At 33.9% G+C, this 12,884-nt stretch overlaps 3 pseudogenes; 2 read left to right on the top strand and 1 right to left on the bottom strand.

Annotated features, from left to right (window-relative positions):
* Nucleotides 1–1,815: 1,815 nt before the first annotated feature.
* On the bottom strand, nt 1,816–2,972 carry LOC121366122 (annotated as a pseudogene).
* Nucleotides 2,973–3,273: 301 nt separating this feature from the next.
* On the top strand, nt 3,274–5,524 carry LOC121366121 (annotated as a pseudogene).
* A 685-nt stretch (nt 5,525–6,209) lies between these two features.
* LOC121366120 lies at nt 6,210–12,632 on the top strand (annotated as a pseudogene).
* The last annotated feature ends 252 nt before the right edge of the window (nt 12,633–12,884 follow it).

Raw genomic sequence — 12,884 nt, 5'->3', positions numbered from 1 at the left:
GTTAGTACTATATGATGTCGTCAATCACTGCTGGAGTGGCAGCTGATATTAGTCACATGAACACACCACCACACAAGCTACAATTGAGTCATTATAATCTGGAACAGTTATAATTGTGTTGATTTAGCGTGTCATAGCATTTCAAGCCGACCAAGAGAACTAGCCAATGCTTTTTAAGATTGTGTCATGTTTGTTTGATCCCAGCTGAGTACACCACGAAACCAGGTAAGCCACCCCTCTATCATTCATTCATTATAACCCTTTTAATTTTCAGGCTATAGACTCGAGATGATTTATTAATACAAATGCTACAATAGCGTATTGAAAACTCAGTGAGAAGCAGCTGCTCCAGTAAGTAAATTGATAACAAAAAACAATTACTTATGTAAGAAACATAGAATTGTCCTCAAGCATAATTGCTTGGCATTCATCTCCAATCCTGTTAATTCTACTGTACCTATTGCATCTGAAGTATACAGGAGAGCTGAGTTTATGATCCTAAAAGGTCAGAGACATACCCATCTCTTAGTATTCTCTATGAGTTTAATGATGATAAATATTTCACGGTTTTTCGGTTGATTGGACAATTATAGTTCCATGAAACTAATCCTCCATATCTGAAAGCTCTTTAAGTCTTATTAATAACATGTCTACAAATATCCTTTAAATAATGACTTGTTTTTGTCTACAGGATATTTGGCGTAAGTACACTGGATTTTGTTCGGGCAAATACTTTGTTGCTGAAGTTAAAGGTCTAGCCGTTTTGACTACTAATGTTCCAGTAATCGGTGGTCATTTTTGGAGTGACTATACTACTCTGCTAATCACAAGTATAAAAGAAACTACAGGTCAGGGTTAGTTTTACTTTGCTTTCCTTAGACATCTCCTTTAAAGTATACACTTCACTGATGATGAGGGTAGCCATCACTTACTGAAAGAATACAAAAGCCACGCAAGGCACAGAAGTAGTCAATGCTAAAGCAGGAAACCGTAAGAGATAGAGTATCTGGCTTAAAAAAAGTTTATTTACTATAGGGATCAGCAACTTATCAAATGGCATATGCTGGAGCTCGATTTGGATTTCTCAGTAAGTTGATCATTGATCATCATTGTATGATGTTCTCTCTTGGGATTACAGTTACTAAAAGCTATGAAAGGAGAGAAGATGGGATAGAGTGTGCCTACGTCAGGTCTGATTTGACTGAAGCTGCTTACTTTGCCAAACCCCTTAGATTAGGAGTAAGTCCCTACTTGTCAGATATCCTGTTATCAGCGATCCTTTTGTCAGCCTAGCGGGTATTGAAGAAAACTTAGGTTATGGGAGAATTATCGGACTTTGAAAGACAAAAAAATTAACTGAGGTTAGACCAAATTTAAGTACTTGCTTTTACCTCCTTTTTTTTCCAGGCCATGCCAGACTATTGGGTAAACATTAAAAAGGGCATAGAATTTGCCAACCAATAGTACACAAAAAAACTTTAATAGTTAACTTCATAAAAATGCAATGGGCACTGAATGGTATGGCTGTGATTTTGTAGTATTATAGCAACAAATATTTGACAACACCTAGGGCAATTATACAAACATAAAATATTGCTATAATATAATTCCACTAGGAAAAGAGTTGAACCTAATAATTATTATAATAATAATAATAATAAAATAATAGTAGTACATGTATAATATTGCTAATAAACGCACACAAACATGTATTTGTGTATTATCTACAGTGTGTTTTAACAACAAATACAAGAAGTTTTCATTAATATAACAACGCACGTAATTATAATCTGCGTTTTAGTTTACAAAACATTATCAATCTGGCCTTTTCTCTGCAAATTTTTGACAGTAAAGTTCTTCTGCCTTCTTCAGAAAAGTTTTCTTAATCTTTAGTATGATTCTTCCGCTAAGTCACCCTTCCAATGGATGTTTCTGGTTTCAGGATCATGAAACTAAAGCTACTAACGCCTGGATTACTAGACAAAAAGAGGCGTGTCATAATATAGTACCATATTCATTAATGTCACATTATCACTATAGACATCAACCCAAACCAGTGCCAGGAGTTGGACAAGTTGGTTGCTACTATATGCTAGTTATGAACTTGAAATGGGTGCGATGTGTATTTGTAACCTTCTTGCCAACTGATGTGAGGTAAGGTAAACAGCTCAGGAAGTTCTTGTGTAAGTGTGATTTAGAGTAAACTCATCCATTGGAATTTGTTGTATAACTTGATACAATTACACCCAATTTGCCTAATTTCACACCTTTAAGGTACTTAGGGTCATTATGTTTGTAACAACTATCAACCATGCTCTTAATAATTGGATACATAGCACCAAATTAGGGAGGTGTGTCCACAGTTATTTATGATATAGAATGGTCAACAAAATTTTATGATATAGAATGGTTAACAAAACGATTCTGTGACATACTAGAAAATATATCACTGTCAATTAAATGTATATGGTGTGCATGGTGTCACAGTGTAAGAACTAACCCTTGATCTGTTTTGGTAGCTGGTTTCAAATTTTTGCTGGGCTAATTATTTGGGAGACAAAACTTGACCTTTTTCGTCGATATTCGGATGATAAATACGTGTCAAAATATAAACTTTAGGAGGCTTAAAGGGATATTCTGCCTGAAATTCAATTGAAATTTTGAATGCCCTTTATTATAAGGAGGATTATCCTATGAGAAATATCATATAGACACACATGTACATATATCAGTTTTCGTTTAACTTACGGGCACTATCAAACCTTGCCATTTAAGGGAGGTTAGTTTTCATCTACAACAATATTTCTAAAAAAAAACTTTTGTCCTGACTTTTGAATGTCAGCTAGCTCCTACAATTGAGAGAGGAAGAAGATAATATGTAAAATTTAAGTGACTGCTCCTTTAAAATGTGGAAAGATCCCAGGTCAATTTTTATTGTACAAAACCTTTGTCAGCCGCTTGGTACAAGCCATGGTTTGCAGGGAGAAGAGATATAAAACCAAATTTTGCACTATCGACTCTTCTGGTCTCAGTTCCCTGAACCTGTTATGACGCCATGCGCAGAATCTACCTGATCTATGGCGGTGTTTTCACATACCACGTGACGTTCCTGGGCTGTGACGCCTTCTCCCACAATGCTATATCATTATAATAATGCGCGTTCTGAGACTTGCGAAAAGGAAGTTCAAGGAACTCTAGGCAGCAGCAGTACGAGGTGTAAAAGGTACTGCATATCATCATGTCAGAGGTGTTCCTATAGAAGCTAGTCTGGATATGACAGAGGGACTAGATATAGATCCCCGAAGATTTATGCTCAGGAGGATGATGAAGAAGAGGTGAATTGTAGAGATGTTTCAAATACTGTTCATTGCCATCTATTTCTACTTCAGCAACAAGATTTGGACATGGATAGCACGCTAGTTGAGTCTGTAGGTGCAACATCAATGGATGTGTTGAGGTTTTTGTCCTCTTGTCATACTATTTACCACAATGCTTGTAAAACACCATTGTCGATTACAAGTTGTAATTGACAATGGTTGTTAGTTTAATCTTGTCTACAATATAACAGTCATGATAATAGAGCAGCTGTATTCTGTTAGTGTGTTCTGTTTAAGTGTTTAACTTGATAGATTTTTGTGGTTACTTAACGAAATCCATAACTTGGATATTGTATATAAACATTAAGTAATTTAATATCAAAAGTCAATCAACTTGAAGACTTAAATCCTTGGGCAATCAATGGAAATCCACAATATAAAACAAACAAAGTCTCAAGTGAATTCACAATGTAATACAATATTACTCCTAATAGTCAATACTCAATAGTTCAGTTATGATAATACATGCTATTAAGGCAAGTTCTTTTGTGACGGTGTTTTGACATGCTTAGAAGTACAACTCAGGGACAATGCACAGAATTTAGAGAGATATCGAAAGTATTGATATTTTTAATAACAGCTTTAATCTTAAAAATTTTCTAGAAATATCATGTATACACACTTACAAGACAAAGTTATTGCATGTGTTAATCATGTGCCAAACATTACATAATAACATGTGTTCAAAATGTTTATCTCTTGTAGTGCACCTCTAGAAACAGTCACACTCACTCCAGAATCAGTGAACAAAACACCAGAGAAAATTGGACCAGAATGTTTTGAACTTCTTAAAGTACTTGGGAAAGGTGGATATGGCAAAGTAAGTCAATTATCTATTGTTATAATGATGTCATTTAACTTTGATTCTAGGTTTTTCAAAGTTCGTAAAACGAATCGGCAAGATAATGGAAAAATATTTGCAATGAAAGTTTTAAAGAAGTATAAACATATTGTCATCATGGTACCTTTAAATTTTCTGTTGCTAGGCTACTATAGTTAGAAGTAAGAAAGACACAATGCACACCAGAAGTGAAAGACACATACTTGAGGCTATCAAAGTATGTTATTTGTCTCCATAAATGTTGCTGATTGGTTCCCCTAACTGTACCATATCTGTTTTAAATTAGTATGTACATCAAAGTATATATTGGGTGCCACCTAGTAATAAAGTGTTGTAGTCATACTCAATACATCATGTGATGGTCATTTCTATGATGGCTCTATATAGTGTAGACAGCCTTGATGTCTCACTTTCTTGTTTTTTTGTGTGTAGCATCCTTTTATAGTGAGTCTCCAGTATGCCTTTCAGACTGGGGGATGGTAAATTGTATTTAATACTGGAGTATTTAAGTGGTAAGGAGACAGGAATAATGGCTAGGTTTATTTAACACTCTTTCTCTAGGGGAGAGTTGTTTGCTTTGCTTGAGAAAGAAGGTGTGTTTTTAGAAGATTCAGCCAGGTCAGTACTGGGAAATGTGTCAGTACTGGGAAATGAGGGTGGGAAAGTATGCAGAGGAGAGGTTGTGTATACATTGAATGTCTTTGATGTATCCTATAAATGCTTTTTACTATCTGTTCTGTAGCTTCTACTTAGCTGAGATCACATTAGCACTGGAGCATTACACAACAATGGTATCATTTACAGAGATCTAAAACCTGAAAAACATCATGCTAAATGGAAAGGGTCATGTTGTATTGACTGACTTTGGATTGAGCAAAGAATCTATTCATGGTGAAACCACAACCAATACATTTTGTGGAACTATTGAAATACATGTAAAGTAATGATAATCTGTTTGGTTGCCTGTAATCCTCTTGTTTATCATTGAAGGGCACCTGAGATCCTTCAACGCTACTGGTCTGGTAAAGCATAGATTGGTGGGGAGTCTTGTACACTGATGTTTGATATGCTGACAGGAGCTGTGAGCTTTAATCCATTAGATTTAAAGTCAATTGTGTTCTCAATCTTTTAGCCTCCTTTTTGTGCTGACCATCGCAAAAAAAGACTATTGATCGAATACTTCATGGAACGCCTACATCTACCTCCTATCTCACTGCAGAAGCTAAGATTTATTAAAAGATTATTAAAAACGACACCGCCTAACAGATTAGGAGGTGGTCCTGACGATGCTAACCAATCAAAGTAAGCATTAAGAACATGGATCAAACAACTTGATAAAATTACAAAGTATCCAAGTGCTTCAAGATAAATGCTCAAGAAGCGTCTTCAAACATTTGAAATGCATTAGTTAGTGTAGTGGTATATTCTTGAACCGAAACACCCAGTAGCTTGCTAACCACTGGCTTTATATCAATGGATCATTATTATTATATATGAAGGTTGTATGTTATGAAGATCTGACTGTATGTTCAAAGTTCAAAGCCAGAAGTGTTATAGAACTTGCCCCTTTATACAATACTTAAAACTGTTTATAACACTTCACATATTCTTTCGAGTATAAGTACTTATGTACTTGTACTGTTTGCTAAACATTAAGTATGATGTTCAGAGTGAAACCTCTTTTAAACAAAGGGACACAATCTAATATTCAGGACACTTATGACAGTAACACTTTAATGTATATAATCAATTACAGTGTTGTGTACAACATTTATGTAACAGCTAGTGACAGAGAATTCATGAACTGTGAATACTATAAAATTGAATATAAAATCTTTCAATTAATTTAGAGTCATCGATTTTTTCGTTCTCTGAAACTGGGAGGATGTCTTTCAACAGAAAATAGACCCACCCATTTAGAATACCAGTGGTAAGTGTTGAGAACACTGCATCTTGTGCTAGTCTCATTTCTACACAGAAAAAAAGTGAAGATGATGTTAGTCAATTTGATAGCAAATTCACTCGACTCACCCCCAATCGATTCACCAGTTGATTCTAGCATCAGTGCTAGTGCTGATCTCAACTTTAAGGTACGTCATATCATGTATGATCAACAGATCAACATTGACAGTTACTTTTCTAGGGTTTTACATATGTGGGATGCTGAATCCTTCTGGGTAGGATCTTTATAAACACAAGTAGTAACATCTCCTTTATCTCATAGGAACAGATCGCTGAGGTTAGTTTGCTATACATACAACAGGCATTTTACTTTCCTTTGTGGTCTATATATAGGTCACCCCACAAAAACCATTACCACACAACCTGTCACAACTACGTCTAACCAAGTTTTTGGTTTCAATGCACTTCACCTCTCACATCAATGGCTTTCCCACATCTTCAGCTAGACCAGACCATTCTCACCTATTGCTATGAATGGCCACACCTACTATTCTGCGCATCATGATCTAACTAATGGTTTATAATATTGGTTGAGAGTGGACTACATCATCACTTGAAAGTGTCATCATGTCTACCAGTGTCCACTGTGGAGTTTAAAAATATAGTGGAATGTGCCAAAATTAAATTTAACTTGATTAAAAAGAATGTCCTCTTAAGAGGTTAACAATTAACATTACACAAGGGACATTACCACTAACAACTAAGTTGTTTATTTTCACTGAGGATTCAATAACAGGATGTTATGGGTCAATGGATTTAATTACTATTCTTTGTCATTTCTCTAGGCATCTACACGCACTGTTTCGCCCGCTATTAATGCTAAAATCTTCACATCCACACAAAAAACTCTCACCACCCTCTAATCGACCTGGGCATTTAAGGTTGTCATGACTACTGTGACAACACACCCACTAATCCACAGCCGTACCTAGGTTTATTGTTTCACTTATAGTGAAATTTATTACATACAAATCATTTGTTCTATTAAAAAATATTGTTTAATATTATTTATTGCTTGCTAAAAGTAAGCGTTTTTGAGGTAATAGTTACAAAAATTAGCTATAATTTATAATTTAATATTATTATATTATAGTTTCTTCTTTTTATTTATTGTATGATTTCTAATTATTATTTATTTAAAAAATTAATAATAATTTATTTGTATATATTTATTAATTGATTTTATTATTATTATTATTTCAGATGTTAAAATTATAACATTTTATTTCATTACATGCATTAATTGATTTTATTGTAATATTGAGTTTAAATGATAAAGTCAAGGTCTTCTGGTATACCAAATTGACTGTCCATTGTTGATTCTTCAACACCAAATCTCTCTTTGCACCAAGTTTTAACAGTAAATACATTTTCTATGAAATATTAAACATTTTATATACCATAACAGAGTACGAGTGTTTAATAATTGTTGTTTATCAATAACTATTTTTAAGTCCCTGACATGTTTAAGGTTGACTTAACTTGAGTTGTACAAATATATCAGATAATTACCAGTTAGATCTTGTCACTATTGTTTTTAGTTAATTACCAGTTAGATCTGGTCCCCTATTGTTTTAGTTAATTACCAGTTAGATCTGGTCGCTATTGTTTTTAGTTTAATTACCAGTTAGATCTGGTCCCTATTGTTTTTAGTTAATTACCAGTTAGATCTGGTCCCTATTGTTTTTAGTTAATTACCAGTTAGATCTGGTCCCTATTGTTTTTAGTTAATTACCAGTTAGATCTGGTCCCTATTGTTTTAGTTAATTACCAGTTAGATCTGGTCCCTATAGTTTTTAGTTAATTACCAGTTAGAATCTGGTCCCTATTTTTTAGTTAATTACCAGTTAGATCTGGTCGCTATTGTTTTAGTTTAATTACCAGTAGATCTGGTCCCTATAGTTTTTTAGTTAATTACCAGTTAGATCTGGTCCCTATTGTTTTAGTTAATTACCAGTTAGATCTGGTCCCTATCGTTTTAGTTAATTACCAGTTAGATCTGGTCCCTATTGTTTTAGTTAATTACCAGTTAGATCTGGTCCCTATTGTTTTAGTTAATTACCAGTTAGATCTGGTCCCTATTGTTTTAGTTAATACCAGTTAGATCTGGTCCCTATTGTTTTTTAGTTAATTACCAGTTAGATCTGGTCCCTATTGTTTTAGTTAATTACCAGTTAGATCTGGTCGCTATTGTTTTTAGTTAATTACAGTTGTTTAGATCTTGGTCCCTATTGTTTTTAGTTAATTACCAGTTAGATCTGGTCCCTATTGTTTTAGTTAATTACCAGTTAGATCTGGTCCCTATAGTTTTTTAGTTAATTACCAGTTAGATCTGGTCCCTATTGTTTTAGTTAATTACCAGTTAGATCTGGTCCCTATAGTTTTAGTTAATTACCAGTTAGATCTGGTCCCTATTGTTTTAGTTAATTACCAGTTAGATCTGGTCCCTATTGTTTATCGTTGTTAGTTTTTAGTTATTACCAGTTAGATTGGGTCTCGATTGTCCCTATTGTTTTAGTTTAATTAACAGTTAGATCTGGTCCCTATTGTTTTAGTTAATTAACAGAAGACTAAATAAGTAAGACCAGAAACTATTGTAGTTTAATTAACAGTTACCGTTAAATTAATTAACAGAAAACATAAATGATAAAAATTTAGAACATTAGTAATTTTATTACCGCACATCTTAGTTAATTTGACATATTTTATAAATAATCTTTAAACTTACCTTCCCACATTATTATATAATTACATTCCCTATGATAGCTTTACTGATAATATCATACTATCCATTACTTGCTACTAACACACCCACACTACTAGTAGTTTCATTACTTGTATAGTAGTATATTTTGTACAATAAACCTGACTATAGTTAGTGTACCTGTCCATCGTTGGTTGCATCAATAGCAGTACTGGTCTCTTGTTTTAATTGTTTAGATAACTGGGGGGTCAACAGGCAAACTTGTATTGGTCCAGTTCAGTTAGTAGGACGAGTTTGTTCTTTTTTTCGTTTCCTCTAACAATTTAAGTACTTGAGTACGTTGTGCCCTGTGATATTTAAAATCAAAGTATATTATTTTCATTAGTAGAAAATTAATTACCTGAATTTTATTAATATTTATTAATGATTCATAATTTGAGACATACTTCTTGATAATCACTTTAAAAATTTTATTCATTAGTTTATTCCTATCGCAGCCTTTTTAGTTGTTTAAATGCATTCATTAACCACAACCTACATACATTATTATAATAGATCCATCAAACCAGACAACCATCCATCCATTTACTAGAGTTTTATCATTATAACATACACTCCTCTTCTCTTCCTTCTTGTGCAGCTGTCCAAAGTCGTTCAATGTCTGTCTTTACTTTTTAGTTAGAACAACTCAATCTTTTCTTCTAATTCACTTATTTTTTCTTTTACGCTACAAACAACAGTTTTTATTAGTGAAATTTTAGTCACATTCCAACTCACATTATTAACAGCTTTGACTTGGGAAGGCCCAAAAAAGTAGTTTGAAGTACCTATTCGTTCGCTAATCTACTAGACCATCATCAACTAGACTTTGAAGGCCATTCCTTTTCACTGACTGTAATGCTAGGAAAAGAGAAAAATTTGTTAGAGAGGTATGGAAATTGTTAACCTCTCTACACATATAAACAATAGAATAACAAAAACTGTTAACAACACATTACTAATTCCTTTCTCTTTTGGTGCAATTTTTTTTTCCAATTCTTTTTAACTGGAAGAACACTCTTTCTGTAATATGTGTGTACGAGAGAGACAGAGACAAACAGAGAGAGAGAGAGAGGGGGTATTGTTGTGTGTTTTTGTTTTAATAATATCTGATACCTTTTCAAAGACAATATTTGTAACAAACGTTGTATCTTCTCTTCCAAACTTAGTCCTCGCTTCTTGGACTTTTGAGAGGAGAGAGAGGGGGGGCATAAAACCTACAGAAACTAAAGAACTTATCTTACCATTATTCTCATTTTAAGGGTCCAGGAACTTCAGGACTACCGAATTTCCCGCGTTACCGCTATATTTAATTTTAAACCCCTCGGGGAAAAGCAGGCGATTCTGCATCTTCCATTTCTATTAAAATATTATATTATTATTATTATTATTATTATTATTTATTATATTATTATTTCATTATCATTTATCATTATTATTAATACATAAAATAAAATAACGCTTTTGTACAAGGAAGTTATACTACATACATTGACCACCTCGGACCACCCGAATCACCACACCCAATTATCATTTAACTAGTAAAGTAAGACAAAAATGCCAAACTATATTAGAGAAGATTGCTGGAAATAGAGGCAGAGGTTAAAGATCTATTTTTAATAATATTAATTATTTATGACTATAGATGGCCAGAAACACAGCGGAACAAAGCCACTGCTCTAATCATTTGGGCATTTTTTTCAAAGCTCGTCTTGCCAAAATTACGCCGAGAAAAAAAATTTCAAAACAAACCCTAATTCACCCAAGGGAGGAGGAGAGAGGAGGGTTGGAGGGATTTGATGTAGCCAAAAAACAACTGGTGATGCTCGAGTTGGGTTTTGTTGGTAAGTAGATATGTGAAATGATTCTGTTATATTGGTATCTCCGTTTATTAGGATTCCATTCCTGTTGGTAAAATCAACTTAAACTTAACTAATTTAGAAGGCTGGTTGTCTATTCAGAAGTGGTCTGCCTATGAGTGTTACAACATTGACAACAGTTCCTGGGTAGAAACGATAACACCATATGCAAGGAGCTACACTGATTCAGGTAAACATTAACACACCAAGTGCATTGGTGATTGGTACATGGTGTTGGTACATTGGTTGATTGGTACACTGGTACACTTGTTGATTGGTACACTAGTGCCTGGTTGATGTTACACTGGTTGGTTGGTACACTGTTACATTGGTTTATTGGTACATGTACAATTGGTTGATTGGTACACTGGTGCATTGTTGATTGGTACACTGGTACATTGGCTGATTGTACAATTGGTTTACAGGTTTATGTTGGTCACTGTTTTACAACTGTTCACTTCTCTCCATAGCTACTTGATCTCCTTCCTGGTATATGGAGGTGCTAAAGATGGCAAGGGTAGAGGACCGTCAAGTTAACTTGCCGTAGCTCGTACTTGTAGCCTAATATTTATTGTACTTGATGTCCTCAAACCTCTGGAAATTAAGAAGAATATTGGAAAGAGAACTGGAAGGATTTGGAATTAGGTAGTTGAATAATAATGGTAAATAAGAGACGTGTTTTTCTTTAATTCTATTAATAAGGGGGGTTTCTGTTTTTTTTTTTTGTTGAATGTGGGGGGGGGGGGGGGGTTTTTTTTTTTTTTTGAGATCGGGGGGTTTTCTTTGTGCCTAATATTTCTTTAAAAAGAAAGACAAAGGTGGGTATCAACTGACCTGTGGCTGTAAACGTATCTTATTTATCCCTCTCTCTAGCACTCTCTTTATCCCTCTCCTCTCCTCTCTCTCCCAAATCTCTCTTTCTCTCTCTCTCTCTCCCTCCTTCTCTCCCTCCCTTTCTTCTTCTCTCTCTCCCCCTTTTCTCTCTCTCCTCAGGTTCTCAATCAAACCTAGATCTTAAGGTGTACGGAAGTATTCTATCAGAATACAGGATACACAATTGCAGATATACTCTTCGATTGTGATGCAACTGCTGATGATCTCATTGATATAGTTGACGGAAACAGTAATATCAATAGAATATAATAATCATTGTTACTATATTTAGAATATATAGAAATAGAATATAATTAAATCATGTCAATGTTACTATATTAGAATTTATATGGAATATAATTAACTTGATCATTTGTACTATATTAGAATTATATACCTTGTATTATTTATTGAACAAAATTGACCAAATATCAATTTGAGGTATGGCAAAATTGAATTATAATAATTTTTGATAGCATAACAAAAGGAATTAGATTATTATCTATCGATACAAAATGATTTCCCATTTCTGCCCCATCACAAATGGAAACTTTGATGATCTACTTGAAAATGTGGTCCTACTTGAATTTAGTGAAGATGTAAGTTACAATAGTCTAGCAAAGCCAGCTCCTCTCCTGCTAAGCAGGAAGGGGCTACCATCTAAGTCGCTATTAATGTGATCTTATCTCTTTAGTTATAAAACCCAAGGACAATTACACAGATATTCTCTAAACACTGTTTTGTCCTTCGCCATGGAGCAATGTTCAGTAGAAGATCTTTTGCAATTCCATTACCAAAGCAATATTAAAGGAATTCAAATAGTAAGTTTATATTTTCAGAAGGACACAAGGTCTTATTTGTTTTTATAATTGTTAGCGCTTTAGTGTGGGGGCTCATCATTAAGCATAATCCTCAAAATGAGTGCAAAGAAACATTTGTTAAATGATGAAGATGTTGTACAGATTGTCAAAAAGTAGTTATGATGTAATAATGATGTAATGATGATGTAATGGTGATGTCACAACGATGTAATGTATTCATTATGATGATGATTGTTGGATTGAATAGACAGGTGATTAGTGTTGATGTTTTTGTTTTAGGATATACTGTCAATGTGACTCTCGAGCCTTGAATACAAAAAATTTAGACCTGGAAATAAAAATTGATTTAACAAAATAAAACTTGTTCACTATGACACACCATGTGATGTAATATTTTGTCATTCATAT

Source organism: Gigantopelta aegis, unplaced genomic scaffold (assembly GCF_016097555.1).
Source record: "Gigantopelta aegis isolate Gae_Host unplaced genomic scaffold, Gae_host_genome ctg4814_pilon_pilon, whole genome shotgun sequence".
Lineage (NCBI taxonomy): Eukaryota > Metazoa > Mollusca > Gastropoda > Neomphalida > Peltospiridae > Gigantopelta > Gigantopelta aegis.
Note: the sequence above shows the minus strand (reverse complement) of the source record. Positions and strands in the feature narration are given on the sequence as shown.